Consider the following 15,200-nt stretch of genomic DNA (forward strand, 5'->3'; position numbering starts at 1 on the left):
AGCATTTTGGATTAGCTGAAGGCTTTTCAGTGAGTTTTTTGGACATCCTGATAATAATGAATTACAGTAGTCCAGCCTGGAAGTAATAAATGCATGAACTAGTTTTTCAGCGTCACTCTGAGACAGGATATTTCTAATTTTAGAGATGTTGCGCAAATGGAAGAAAGCAGTCTTACATATTTGTTTAATATGTGCGTTGAAGGACATGTCCTGGTCAAAAATGACTCCAAGGTTCCTCACCGCGTTACTGGAGGCCAAGGTAATGCCATCCAGAGTAAGAATCTGATTAGATACCATATTTCTAAGATTTTCAGGGCCGAGTACAATAACCTCAGTTTTATCTGAATTAAGAAGCAGAAAGTTAGCGGCCATCCAGGTCTTTATGTCTTTAAGACATTCCTGCAGTTTAACTAATTGGTGTGTGTTATCTGGCTTCATGGACAGATAGAGCTGGGTGTCATCTGCATAGCAGTGAAAATGTATGCTATGTCTTCTAATGATGCTGCCTAAGGGAAGCATGTATAATGTAAACAGAATTGGTCCTAGCACTGAACCCTGTGGAACTCCATAATTAACCTCAGTGTGTGAAGAGGACTCTCCATTTACATGCACGAATTGGAGTCTATTAGATAGATATGATACAAACCACTGCAGCGCAGTACTTGTAATACCTACAGCATGTTCTAATCGCTCTAATAGGATATTATGATCAACAGTATCGAATGCTGCACTGAGGTCTAGCAGGACAAGCACAGAGATGAGTCCACTGTCAGAGGCCATAAGAAGATCATTTGTAACCTTCACTAAAGCTGTTTCTGTGCTGTGCTGAGCTCTGAAACCTGATTGAAACTCTTCAAATAAACCATTCCTCTGCAGATGATCTGTTAGCTGTTTGACAACTACTCTTTCAAGGATTTTTGATATGAAAGGAAGGTTGGAGATTGGCCTATAATTAGCTAAGACTGCTGGGTCTAGAGATGGCTTTTTGAGTAAAGGTTTAACTACAGCCAGCTTGAAGGCCTGTGGTACATAGCCGATTATTAGAGATAGGTTGATCATATTTAAGATCGAAGAATTAATTAATGGCAGGACTTCTTTGAGCAGTTTTGTAGGAATGGGGTCTAAAAGACACGTTGATGGTTTGGAGGAAGTAATTATTGAAGTTAACTCAGAAAGATCAATTGGAGAAAAAGAGTCTAACTTAATATCAATGGTACTAAGAGTAGCTGTAGATAATATTACATCTGTGGGATGATTATTGGTAATTTTTTCTCTAATGATAAAAATTTTATTTGTGAAGAAGTTCATGAAGTCATTACTAGTTAACGTTAAAGGGATGGTTGGCTCAAAAGAGCTCTGACTTTTTGTCAGCCTGGCTACAGTGCTGAAGAGAAACCTAGGGTTGTTCTTATTTTCTTCAATCAGTGATGAATAGTAAGATGTTCTGGCTTTGCGGAGGGCTTTCTTATAAAGCAGCAAACTATTTCTCCAGGCTAAATGATGATCCTCTAGATTTGTGACACGCCATTTCCTCTCCAGATTACGAGTCATCTGCTTTAGGGTACGTGTTTCAGAATTATACCACGGAGTCAGGTACTTCTGATTTGAGGCCTTAGTTTTCACAGGAGCTACAGTATCCAGAGTCGTACGTAGTGAGGAGGTGAAATTATTAACAAGATAATCGACCTCTGTTGGGGTAGCGTTCAGATAGCTGCTTTGCTCTGTGTTGGTACAGGGCATTGGAGATGATAACAGTGGGTGGATTATATTCTTAAACTTAGTTACAGTGCTTTCAGAAAGACATCTACTTTGATAAAGTCTACTCTTCACCGCTGTGTAATCAATTATTGTAAAAGTAAATGTTATCAGGAAATGATCAGACAGGAGAGGGTTTTCAGGAAACACTGTTAAATGTTCAGTTTCTATGCCATATGTTAAAACAAGATCTAGAGTGTGATTAAAGTGGTGGGTGGGTTCTTTTACATTTTGAGAGAAACCAATTGAGTCTAATAACAGATTAAATGCCATGTTGAGGCTGTCATTTTTAGCATCTATATGGATGTTAAAATCACCCACAATAATTATTTTATCTGAGCTCAGAACTAAATTAGATATAAAGTCCGAGAAATCAGACAGAAACTCTGTGTAAGGCCCAGGTGGACGATAGATGATAACAAGTAAGACTGGTTTCTGAGTTTCACAGCTGGGGTGGACAATGTTAAGCATCAGGCTTTCAAATGAATTAAAAGTCTGTCTTGGTCTTTCATTAATTAATAGGCTGGTGTGAAAAATTGCTGCCACACCGCCCCCTCGGCCTGTGCTTCGAGATTTCTGGTAGTTAGAATGGCTCGGGGGTGTTGATTCATTTAAACTAACATAATCATCCTGCTGCAACCAGGTTTCTGTAAGGCAGAGTAAATCAATTTGTTGATCAATTATTAAGTCATGTACTAACAGAGACTTGGAGGAGAGAGACCTAATATTTAATAATCCACATTTCACTGTTTTACTCTTTGGTTCAGATGTGGATACTGTATTGTTCTTTCTTTGTGATTGTTTATGTTTAAGTTGTTTGTTGCTGGTTTTTAGTTTGTTTTTTGTCTTTTTGGAAGCTGACACAGTCTCTATGGAGATGGGTTTTTGGGGGGGTAGCAGGAGGAGAGAAGCTGCAGAGAAGCGTGTAAGACTGCAACTCGTTGTGTCCTTGGGCAAGACACTTTACCCTACTGGTGTTGGCCAGAGGGGCCGATGGCGCGACATGGCAGCCTTGCTTCTGTCAGTCTGCCCCAGGGCAGCTGTGGCTACAACCGTAGCTTGCCTCCACCAGTGAGTGAATGAATAGTGGCATTGTAAAGCGCTTTGGGTGCCTTGAAAAGCGCTATATAAATCCAATCCATTATTATTATTGAATAACAATCGCAGTGCAAGATTCTTCCTTGGGAAGCTGCTGAATGATGAAAAGGACCACCACAACAGGAACAAGGCCACCAAGTTAGTCAGCAGCGAAAACATGAAACAGGAAAGACCAGGGCTGGCTGATTAGCAGTGACTGAACTTTCACAATAAGGAGATTTTCCACTAATAAAGTGATTGTGGTTGGGACTGGAGGGGTGACACCGATAAAAATGTTAACGCATTTTGGACGATCATTCATATATGTGAGTGTCCTGCCCAGGTACTGTCTATATGTGAAAAACTCTTAATATTCGGCCGTCCACTATAAACCTGCCTCAGCTCAGTCAGGCAATGTGTGAACAGAGTGAATGAGAGTGAACAGGGCACAAGTATAAGTTACTGGGTTGACCATGCAAACTATGTGCAGTAAGGCTATTGTAGAGGCCTGGGTTTGAATCTGCCTCAAGGCCATTTACTGCATGTTTCATCCTCTCTGCTCTTACTCTCAGCTTTACTATCTAAATAAAAGATAAAATGGATTTGAATAAACTCCAAAGCAAGATCATATTGAATTTTAGAGACACAGAACTAATTGCTGTTGATATGTTGCATTTTTTATTTTTTCTGAGAAAAGTGTACGATTACCTGAATGTTGCTGTTAGAAACATTCTCTGTTGGGGTTATTAGTGTAGAGGATTTCTTAGCCTGCACATTTTTTAAATCTCGTTTAAACTATATGGATATAGTTTGTCTGACATCATCCTGTATCCCATGTGAAAGTGTGTCTTAAAATCAGTGGCATAGAGTCCCACGCAACACATCTAGCCAGTTTCTCAGACATGGATTGAAAATCATTTTTAGTCTCTAACCAGCCTTAATCCATGTCTGGGAAACTGAACAATATTGGTTTTTTTATGTATTTTTTTGGCTTTGATTTTTAATATCAAACCAAGAATTTTAAAGAACTCTTTTTCCAAAAGAGGATTGTTTCAATGAAAATTACTCTTAATAGGGAAAAGCCTTTCTTCAAAACAACAAACATCAAGGTAATTTATCTCTGGCAAATGACCAATGAGCTTCTTATGACGTCAGTTTGATGATGTCTACACCAAAACCTACTTTTATGATTTCCCAAATCATTATGTTTTTTTAACCATTATGCTTCAGTTCCTCCAAGGGGTGGAAACCATGATTTATAATTGAAGAGAAGAGAGACGTTCTGGATATTCACTTTGCAGACATTGTCATCTGAAGGACTGAATGATGAACTTGTCCTCATGTAATGTTGTAGTTTCGTGATGACCTTATATAGATGTACAAATGTGCATTAACACCGCTTCTCTATACCTGACGCAGGTCGCACAGCTGGATAAAAATAATGGTGAGCGGGGGCAGTGTGAGGAGGTTATATGATATATTTCTCTACTCAAATCATTATGTTAAAACTGAATAAGATTAGCAGCATTGGCTCTTCTGGCCCACAACAGAAAAAAGATTTGTTTCAGTTCAAAAGAGAACTAAGTAATGAGCATAGTTGAATAAACAATGATGGATTTACAATTAGGTCTATACGCACAGAAAAGTCCATGCAGGTGCACCTAATCCCTCCTTTTCAAGAGTAATGTATTTACCAAAGTGGGACATGCACACAAGGAGATAATTCATCATAGCTGTAGATGAGCAAAAAGACCAGGCAACAGAGCCATGCACACAACAACCTACCGGGTACACTTTTAACTTTGTACAACATCTGGCAAAATTGAAATTATTTATTCTGAAAAGAAGAAGAACTGGCACTATTGTAAACTTTGAAAGCTGTAATGTTATAAAATCATAAAAGAATGTGTTTGTAACAGGGAACATCACGTTTTGACGATTCCTGTTGTTGAGTCTAAATAACAGACAACCAGCTTATAAGAGTGGCTATGAAGGAATATGTACAGATTGGATATTCTGGATCATTTCTAGGACTTCCATGCAACCTACAAGAAAAGAAATCATGGGCCATGAATGTGCTGTCAGACTTGGTGAGAAGGTAATTTGCTGGAAAAGAGAGACTTTTCCAGCAAATTACCGGTATAAATTAGAACTTATTTTATACATCAACAACACAATTTATTTCGCCAGCCAAGACCTAATTTTCTGTTCCGTATCAGGAATCAAAAGTGCGTTGGGTTTACCACAACTTGTAGTGTTATGACTGTGCTATTTTTTTTGTTATCATTGGCAAGCTCCGTTTCAAGCTTGTTAATCTAATAAAAGTTGCAACTGTGTTTTTAAAGTGCATTAAGTAAATCTGGAAATACATCAGTTTAATTAAGATTTTTTTAATTTTTACAATTACATTTTTTCCCCCGAAGTGACCATACCTAAAAACCAAAAATATTTTTTACTCGTTTTTTATATCCATGCCCTCTACAACCACCAAGAAACAAATTCAAACCACAATCACAAACAAGCCCCGACTTAAACCAAGTGGTTATTGTGTAACAATTTCAAATAAAGGTCTTCTGCCTTTGCAGATCTACTCAAACCAAAACAAAGTCTTAACCATCACTAAGTAAATCATGTTTATGCTGGAATAAAAAATTTTCAGTTTCAGTTTTTGAAGTTATTGTATAGCTAGCAAAGGTACCAGTTCAGCTGCTTATACTTAATTCTGGAGTACAGTTTGTTGGTTTTTGGAGCTTTGATTGAAATAAATTAGGAAATAAATGATAATTTATTTCTACCGCCTCACTGAATCAGACAACAAATTATTGGCTCACAAAGATCCAGCATTCAAACAGTCGACCCCAGAAACAAAAAAATAAATAAAAAGTTATAGTTACTAATCATTCATTTGATTTCACTTAATATAAAGCAGGGTTTAAATGAGATAGACTAGGAGCTTAACAGGGCAGCTGACTTCCTCCTCCTCTTAACATCTTTTTAATGTTCAACAGTGTGGGAGCTGTCACTGGAGAGCAAAAAAAAGCAAACAAGAATTCACAACATAGTGTGCATTAAAGCAGTCTGCTACACTTAACAGGCTTCATACCCACTTTCTGGCTCCTGATACAAAGCAGATGTTGATATCTTTTTCTCTGACAGGACATTATGCATCATTTCAGGCATTTGGTTTATTATTATGGAATATATCTAACCACACTCTCATGACTATGTCAGTCATAGAGATCATATATTCAGTACTTTTTAAAGGCAAGGGTTTATGACATTTTAATACCAGAGCTTGTGGTCAAATACCCATTTTACAGTGTAAAATGGGTATTTGAGTTGTAGTTGAGGTAATACAATGTTTTAAATGATTCTCTCTCAGCTTTCCACTTTATTGATGGTGGTATATTTTTAGAGTTTTCATCAACTTGAAATTACAACTTGTTCCCCTAACTTTCTGATATTATTTAATTGAAAACATGCAAGTAAAGTTTCACTGATTGTGCACTGTGTGAAACTGAAATCTGTTGGGTTGATCTGGCTTGTTAACTTAAATAAATCACGTGTTACCCACTGACTTAATATAGGTTGTTCTTCTAACTTCCTCTTTTCTCTTACCTTAGTATCAAAATATGACAATATGGAGCTGGTTAAGGTAAATAATTTCAAGCATCTGAAATTATTGAAATCATTTTGAACCATCTTATCTATAGTTTTGCATCTACTGGTTTCACTGCCAGTGCTGATGAGAAACAGCTTGGACGTGTTTCATGCTCTTTCCTCATCAGAATCAGAATCAGAATGGGTTTATTGCCAGATGTTGAGGTTTACAACATTAGGAAATTGCTGCGGTGCTTCAGTGCAGACAATAAGAATTAAAGTGCTATGTAGAAAGAAAGATATGTGCATGAGATATACATGAGATATATACATGAGAATAAGAATTATGAGTGCTACGTAGAAAGATATATACATGAGTGCAGGTGGTGATCAGTGCCAAACATATATACATGAGAGTAAGAATTATGAGTGCTATGTAGAAAGATATATACATGAGTGCAGGTGGTGATCAGTGCCAGACATGAAATGATGCAGTGACACAGCGTAGGGTCATGTGTTAGTGGCGGGGACAGTCATGTGGTTATTGTTCATGTGTCCAACAGCAGAGGGGAAGAAACTGTTCTTGTGGCGAGAGGTTCTGGTGCGAATGGACCGGAGCCTCCTGCCTGAGGGGAGCAGGTCAAACAGACTGTGTCCAGGGTGAGAAGGGTCAGCTGAGATCCGGGCTGCACGCCGCAGTGTCCTGGAGGTGTACAGGTCCTGCAGAGATGGGAGTCTGCAGCCAATCACCTTCTCAGCAGAGCGCACAACACGCTGCAGTCTCTGTTTGTCCCTGATAGTGGCTCCAGCGTACCACACGGTGATGGAGGAGGTGAGGATGGACTCGATGATTGCAGTGTAGAATTGCATCATCGTCCGTGTTGGCAGGTTGAATTTCTTCAGCTGCCTCAGGAAGTACATCCTCTGCTGGGCTTTCTTGATGACGGAGGTGATGGTGGGCTCCCACTTCAGGTCCTGGGTGATGGTGGTACCCAGGAAGCGGAATGAGTCCACAGAGGTGATGGGGGTGTCAGTCAGGATGATGGGGGGGAGTGGGGCTGTGTGCTTCCTGAAGTCCACAATAATCTCCACTGTCTTCTGGGCATTCAGCACCAGGTTGTTGTGGCTGCACCAAGACACCAGACGTTCAACCTCCCTCCTGTAGGCAGACTCATCCCCGTCCGAGATGAGCCCAATGACGGTGGTGTCATCTGCGAACTTGATTAGCTTGACAGACTGGTGGGTGGAGGTGCAGCAGTTGGTGTACAGGGAGAAGAGCAGAGGAGAAAGAACACAGCCCTGAGGGGAGCCGGTGCTGATGGTCCGGGAGTCCGAGACATTCTTTCCCAGCCTCACGTGCTGCTTCCTGTCCGTCAGGAAGTCAGTGATCCACCGGCAGATGGGATCAGGCACATTCATCTGGGAAAGCTTGCCTCGGAGATGGTCTGGAAGGATGGTGTTGAAGGCAGAGCTGAAGTCCACAAACAGGATCCTGGCGTAGGTTCCTGGGGAGTCCAGATGCTGCAGGATGAAGTGTAGGGCCATGTTGATGGCGTCGTCTACAGACCTGTTGGCTCTATATGCAAACTGCAGGGGGTCCAGGAGGGGGGCCGTGAGGGTCTTGAGATGGGAGAGAACTAGGCGCTCAAATGACTTCATGACCACAGATGTCAGAGCCACGGGTCTGTAGTCATTTAGTCCAGTGATCCTAGGTTTCTTGGGGACAGGGATTATGGTAGAGGACTTGAAGCAGGCAGGCACATGACATGCCTGCAGTGAGGAGTTGAAGATGCCAGAAAACACTGGGGCCAGCTCGTTTGCACAGTGTCTGAGGGTGGCAGGAGACACACCGTCTGGGCCGGGAGCTTTCCGAGCATTCAGACTCCTAAACTGCTTCCTCACATCTGCTTCATGAATATGAAGCAGATGTGAGATATGAAGCATACGACTCAATTTATTGTAATGCATTTTTGTTTTTGTTCAAAGACAAATAGCTTATTGTGTTGTCATGCCTAAAAATATTTGGCTTAAATATATAATATTTACGCCAAACCTAAAACTGTTTTGTGTTTCTGCTTTAATAATTTATAACGCGCCTCTTTTGGAACAAATGGAGAAAAAAAATAGAATAACAACAAAACAAGATGTGGTTGTGTGCTACAGTTCTCCAGTTTCTGGAATTTATCTTCCAAAATCCTTTTACTTGGACTTCTCTTTAGTTTCTGGTATCCATAAACGAGTAGGAAGACTTGATTAGTCCCACATAGTATACGATGGATGGGTTTGTAGGTAATAGAGAGACAACCCAAAACTAGGTGTAATGATTCTCAGCTAGCCTACTTTTTTTCTGTCTTATTCATCAGTTTTCCATCGCCGGATGTTCATTCCTTAGTCTCAGAATAATCACTGTGCAATTAATGCCTCATTATATTGTATCAATGTGTTGTTACAGATAGAAGACCGGTATGCAAAGACATTCAACTGTTGGAAAATTGAAGTAAAGACATATATCCAAAGGGCTCTACCCAATCAAATAGTTTACAATAGTGAATGTTTGCCTGCGGCTCAGTTGACTTTCATTTAGTAATATCCTAACACGGGGGCTTTTCTGAGTCACATTTTTTTCCATCATGGAAATTTCCTGAATGACACTACACATATGTTGTCTATAAATCTAGGTTCATTCTGTTTTTCAGTCCAAAACATTTACAACATCATAAGAACCATAGTAGCCCAGAAGAACAAAACATCATTTTACTAGGGTCTGCTAAACTGTGCTGCAATATATCCTTCATGGATCATTGGAGGGACAACAGTATGGAAACAATGCCCTGCAAAATGTATTTCTTGTGTTGAAAGCTATTTGAATTGGGAGACGGAACAGAAGTCCAAGTGAGAGGATTATTCCAAGGTGCAGAATAGATTTAAATATGATGTGAAAAACAGATTTAAAACCAAAGGAAACAAGGGAGACTTAAGGTCTTTTGGCCAAGCTGAATAATCAGGCTGAAGTGATCACTTCACTGGAGCTGAGCAGCACCCCCAGCTGTGCCCGAATATGACTTGGAATTACAGCATAAATCAGGAACTGATTTATGGTGTAGTGAGTAGACAATGCTTCTCATTCCTGTTGGCACATTTGTGCATTTCGTGATTCACTAAAATACAAGGAGTAATTGATACTTACAGGAAATGCAACCAAAAGAATCCAGAGAAGTTAACTGGAAATAAATGACTGGACATTTATAGGACACAAACAGCGCTGTTTGGATCAGCCAAGTGCATATGTCATGACTATGATGTCCCACTTGGGGGGGGGGGGGGGGGGGGTTAGACTCAGTTTTATTGCTGTGTAAGGCAGAGTTTCCCCGGACTTCCAAAGTTAACGACTACAAAAAGGAAGAAAAGGTAGAGGGAACACAAACTGCTAAGTACCACCAGAATTGTTTGGAAAAATAACAAAGCAACAATTACACATGCCCCACATCAATTATATGTAACTGTTACAGCTGTATAGTGGAACTAAAATCGCACTGCCTGTGTTCTGCTTCTTCTCCAGAGAAGCATTTCCTTTGCAGGCTAGGCAGGGTTGACATCATATAGACAATAAATCAAGCCAATGTTATAACTGTTTCTTGTACCTTCTTGTCACCCTAAGAAAAGTTATAAACAAAGATTATTAATGTGTCTCAATCCTATGATGTTTTACATACTGGACCTGGCTCTCTTCTTGGATTGTCAGAGAACTCACACTTCAGTATGGAAAAACATCTACAACCTGAATAAACGTATGAATACACGGTACAAAAACAATCAAACAACCTGCCTTTGTAGTTTGTGAATTGGCCTAAAATAGTGCAAGCTCAAAAGTTATACTCACTAAGAGCTTCTGTAAAGTATACATCTACTGGGCACTTATTAAGTACGTGTTGCCGATACTTGCCTTCAGAACTGCTTTAATTCTTCATCGTCCATATTCAATAAGTTTTGAAAACATCCCTCAGAAATATTGATCCAGCCTCATAGTTGCTGCACATCCATGATGCAACTCTCCCATTTTGCAACATTCCAAAGCTGCTCTGTTAAACTGAGATCTGGTGACTGTGTAGGGCATTTGAGTACAGTAAACTCAGTGCCATGTTCAAGAAACCAGTTTGAGATGATCTTCACTTTGTGACATAGTGTGTTATCCTGTTGGCAAGCAGCCATCAGAAGATTGTTATGCTGTGGTCATAAAGCGATGGACATGGTCATCAGGAAATTATCAAGTATGTTGTGGTCTTTAAATGATGCTCAAGAAAATATCCCCGGCACTATAACAACACAACTAGGTTCCTGAACAGGTGACACAAGGTAGGATTGATCCATCCATTCATGTTGTTTATACCAAATTCTGGTCTTACCATCTGAATGTTGCTGCAGAAATTGTTGTTGAATTCTGGAGAGGCTGTGTGAACTGTGACCTCAGTTTTCTGAGAGAAGACATACACTGATGGGAGTGTGGTCTTCTGCTGCTGCTTCAGACATGCTTTTCTGCATATCTGTGTTGTGACATGATTATTGGAGGTATTGTTGCCTTCCTGTTAGCTCGAAGCAGTCTGGCTATTCTACTTTGACCTCTGGCATCATTAAGGTATTTTGCACAGATCTGCTGCTCCTTGGATAATTTCAGACCATTCTCTGTAAACTCTAGAGAAAACAGTACGTTGTCTTAACTGTGACTACAGGTCTAAATGCACTGAGTTGCTTCCATGTGATTGGCTGATTAGATATATGCATTAACAAGCAGTTGAGCAGATGCACACAATAACGTGACCATCGAGTGTATTTTTCCAATGACTATGTCTCACAAGACATTATTTTCAACTGCTCAGCAAGAACTGGAAGGCCTTTAAATTTGTAACACTGATTCAAATAAAGCACGTTGCTTGATAATACTCCATGCAGTGTTCCAATAAATCAGAAATCAAGCTCAGCTCAAGCTAAGCCACAAAAAGAAAAATGACCTAATTTAGGAGAATTGATGTTTGAGCGTCAACAACTGTGGTTTCATAAAAAATACAGTATAACAGAAAACAGCACTGCTAAAAGAAACAAAAAACTTTGTCAACATAAACCCTGCTACTGGCAACAATTATGACATAAATTCTGGGTGTTACAATGTAACAACACAACAGGCAGAAGATGCTGCCAAACAAACACAAAGCTCAATGTATCATGTTAATCAAACCCTTGTCTGTTATTTTGTAAGGCTTTTATGTTGCAATCCTATGTATTTTTTATTCAAATGCAACTCTACACAGCTTTTCCTGCCTTAGCTTTAGTATGAGCCAAGCATATCAAACGCTATGACTAGAAATGCAGAATCCTAATTCAGTACAACCCATAATATTGAAATCTTAATGTGAAACAACTCAAACAGAAAGTGAGAGAAGATCAGACCAGAAGCGAAACTGAGAGATATATGTGCAGAGACAAATGAGCCCTGGTACCAATTCTCCTCTGGTCCTGTTTTCTCAGTATGATCAGTGGTGCATCAGTGTTGTGCATACAGTGCCACTGCATGAGGAAAAATAGGTCTATTTTTCTTTCTGGTAAAAAAATTCACTGTAAAATGCAAATTAAAGTAATACAATAGCTTCAAAAAATATATTGTGATGACTGCCCTGAAAAAAATCTTCATTGAAAGCATATCACGTTGACTAAAAGCTAGTCATACACACTACTTCTTTGTAACTTCTGCAACACCTCTGCTCACAGCCTTGTGGACTGTAAATTTCTGTGGTACTGATGCCCATCTAGCAACACCTTTTACATAAACAGCTCTTTCAACAGTGTTTAGCAAACCAACAAAATGTTCCGAGATGTGCAGACACACTGATACTCTACAGAGTGCGTAATGAATGCCATAAGCCTTTATTTTCCTTTGGCAGCTGAATCCTGCCAACTTAAATGGTGCTTGGTTCCCTTTGAAGAATGTCTCATTCATGCCAAGGCATAATAGCACTCTGCGACTGTATTTTGAGAAAAATGCAGCATGCAGGTTCATGCTATCAAATGCCAATCACTCTAGTCTTTTTTCCTAATAATAATAACTCTCTAGCATTATATTCTAGCATTTTTTAAAAGACGCAGTGACAAAGTGCTCCACAGTTTGAATAAAACCACACATTAAAGATAAGCATACATATTCCAGCTACAGTCACACATTCATTTAACATAAATACTTCCATCCATATTCCTTAGGTGTATACCATGTTTAAAGTAATGGGAGAAAGTGTAAGGATAGGCTAACCTATACAAATTAGTTTTCAGCAGTCATTTCAAACACACGACTGATTTAGCCGACCTGATAGGCTGAGGAAGGCTGTTCCAAAGTTCAGGAGCTACAACCTGAAAAGCATGACCACCTCTGGTTTTAAAATAAGAGTGTGAAACAGTTAAGAGACTGATCAGGCGATTGGAGAGGCCAATTACTGGAATAAGGTCTCAGTAGCGCTCATATACACACAGGGGCCAAGCCATGTAGGGCTTTATATGTTATTAATACTTTTTTTTAAAATTTATTTCTGAATTTCACTGAAAACCAGTGAAGGGCAGCAAGAAAAGCGGCGATGTGTGAGTGCCAGTTTGTTTTCATAAGCACTCGAGCTTGCTGCATTCACAACCAGCTAAAGATGGGCTTAGAAGGAATGGCCGATCTCCTTAGAGAAGCTGTCAGGGCCAAACCTGACAACCTCAGCTGACAGTGATTCACAGAGGTAGGAGCATCTGTTGAGGCTGTTGGGTTTAACAGAAATGTACAGCTGTGCATCATCAGCATAGAAATAGCTAGATATGTTTCTGAAGCTGTTAAGCAGATGATCTAGGGGTAACACATATAACCCTAATATTATGAGCAGTGATGACAGCAGCTACAGTTTCAGTTATTAATATGAACTCTGAAGTGTCTGTGTAAGTATGATAAAAACTGTTTGAGAGTAGTGCCAGAGATGCCAACCCAGCTTTGTAATGTTATTGGGAGTGAGATGATCAGTGGTGTCAAAAACTGACACCACCTTTATCCAAGTGCATCAGAATATCATTAGCAACTTCCAGTAAAGCTGTTTCAGTAGTGTGGTTTTGATTGGAATTTGTCAACGATACCATTTCCTTTAACCAGCTGAAGGTGCTGATGAGCGACAGTATTCTCAAGCCTTCTAGAAACGATTAGCAGTTAATAAATGGGCCTGTAAAATGTTATCTAAAACACTGAGATCTAGGGAGGTTTCTTTAAGCAGAGGGAAGATGCTGAGTGTTTTAAACTAATCTGGTGTGCAGCGAGATGAAAGGGTCTGATTTATAATAAAGAGAAGGCAGCAGTAAATGACAGGCAGAACCATCCATCCATTTCCTTCCGCTTATCGAATTCAAGGTCAGAAGGGGCTGGAGCATATCCCAGCTGACAAGAGGCAGGGTACGCTCTGGACAGGTCATCAATCTGTCACAGGGCTAACACGCAAAGACAGACAACCCGTCACGCCTCCAGTCAATTTAGATTGAACAATTAACCCAACCTTTGAGAGGAACCTTGAGTACCCAGAGGAACCCACACAGACCTGTGTCAAACATGCAGACTCCACAAAGAAAGACCCAAGGCTAAATTCAAACCCAGGACCTTCTTGCTTGCTAACGACCACACCACCATGCTACTGCAGACTGGACTTCTTGAATAAATATGTAAATGATAACGTCAGCTGGGCAGGACGAATTGTACATGTGTGAGAATATATCAGTGAGCTGTCGTGGAAATCAGATTAAACTTGGGCAACGGGACAGGTTGAAAGAATCCAGACTTGAGCTAAAACCCGATGCCCCTAATCTTGCCAGCTAAGAAAACTTATAAATTCTTCACAGTCATCAGCAGACATGACAGGGAAAGCAGACTGAGCAGGATTAAGTAGTCTGTTAATGATGTTAAACAAGAACCTTGGACAGTGCAACTCATCTTATTCAGCAAATGAGATGCGAGTGGTTAGTAATTCCTTCGTGTGGATGTACTGAACATGAGATTGTGTTTATACATCCCCATTCAGCTATTCTATCCTCTTTCCTATGATGACTACAATGAACTTTGCTATCTGACCATTTTTGGCTGACAGACAGTTATCAGCTCACACTGTGCATGCGACCTGAAATGCACCCAGGACGCATTATCTTGGCTCTTAGCTAAAACAACTTTTCTTCTTTAAGTAAACATTGTGGGAAACAACTGTGGCTGCAGCCAATAACCGTAAACCAACATCGTTATGTTAAGAGTGTGTTTGAGATTTGGAGATCAAACAGGATGTTACTGTGTGCTTGAACCGCGGCCAGCAGTTTGTCAAGTGATGCAAAAATGGACCTCTCTAAAGTCTGTGAAATGTGGAGGAGACATCCAAAAGGCTGCCATTTCTTTACTTCTCAATGTTCTTTCCCAAAAGCACATACAGCGATAGAGGCTTCTATAACTCAAGCTCACTGACAAAATGTTTGAAATTACTTCCCTAAATAGGTCGTATGATTTTGCTTCCAAAGCTGCAGCACACCCACATTGTGAGCTCGAATCAAAACATAGAGCATTACCAAGGAAAGTGGTGTTTGAGCATTTAGTATCTGTCCAAGCCAAAATTAAATAAATTCTCAAGCATATATCTTAAAGGAACACCCTAAGGAGGTTTGTGTGGGTGGCGGTGCAGTAGCACGTCTGTAGTTGCCGCTAATTAAATGATTCAGCTTTGTGGAAAACT

The 15,200-nt window shown here is 40.0% G+C and overlaps 1 protein-coding gene across 3 annotated transcripts in view; it reads right to left on the minus strand.

Annotated features, from left to right (window-relative positions):
- The window catches only part of ccbe1 (collagen and calcium binding EGF domains 1), a 56,812-nt gene that overhangs the window by 40,267 nt on the left and 1,345 nt on the right, over window positions 1-15,200 (minus strand). The gene's annotated exons all lie outside the window — the stretch shown is intronic.

The sequence above is a fragment of the Mchenga conophoros genome, linkage group LG7 (genome assembly GCF_057382185.1).
Source record: "Mchenga conophoros isolate Kocher_MC1m ecotype Shallow Benthic linkage group LG7, M_conophoros_male_GT1.1, whole genome shotgun sequence".
NCBI classification, from domain to species: domain Eukaryota; kingdom Metazoa; phylum Chordata; class Actinopteri; order Cichliformes; family Cichlidae; genus Mchenga; species Mchenga conophoros.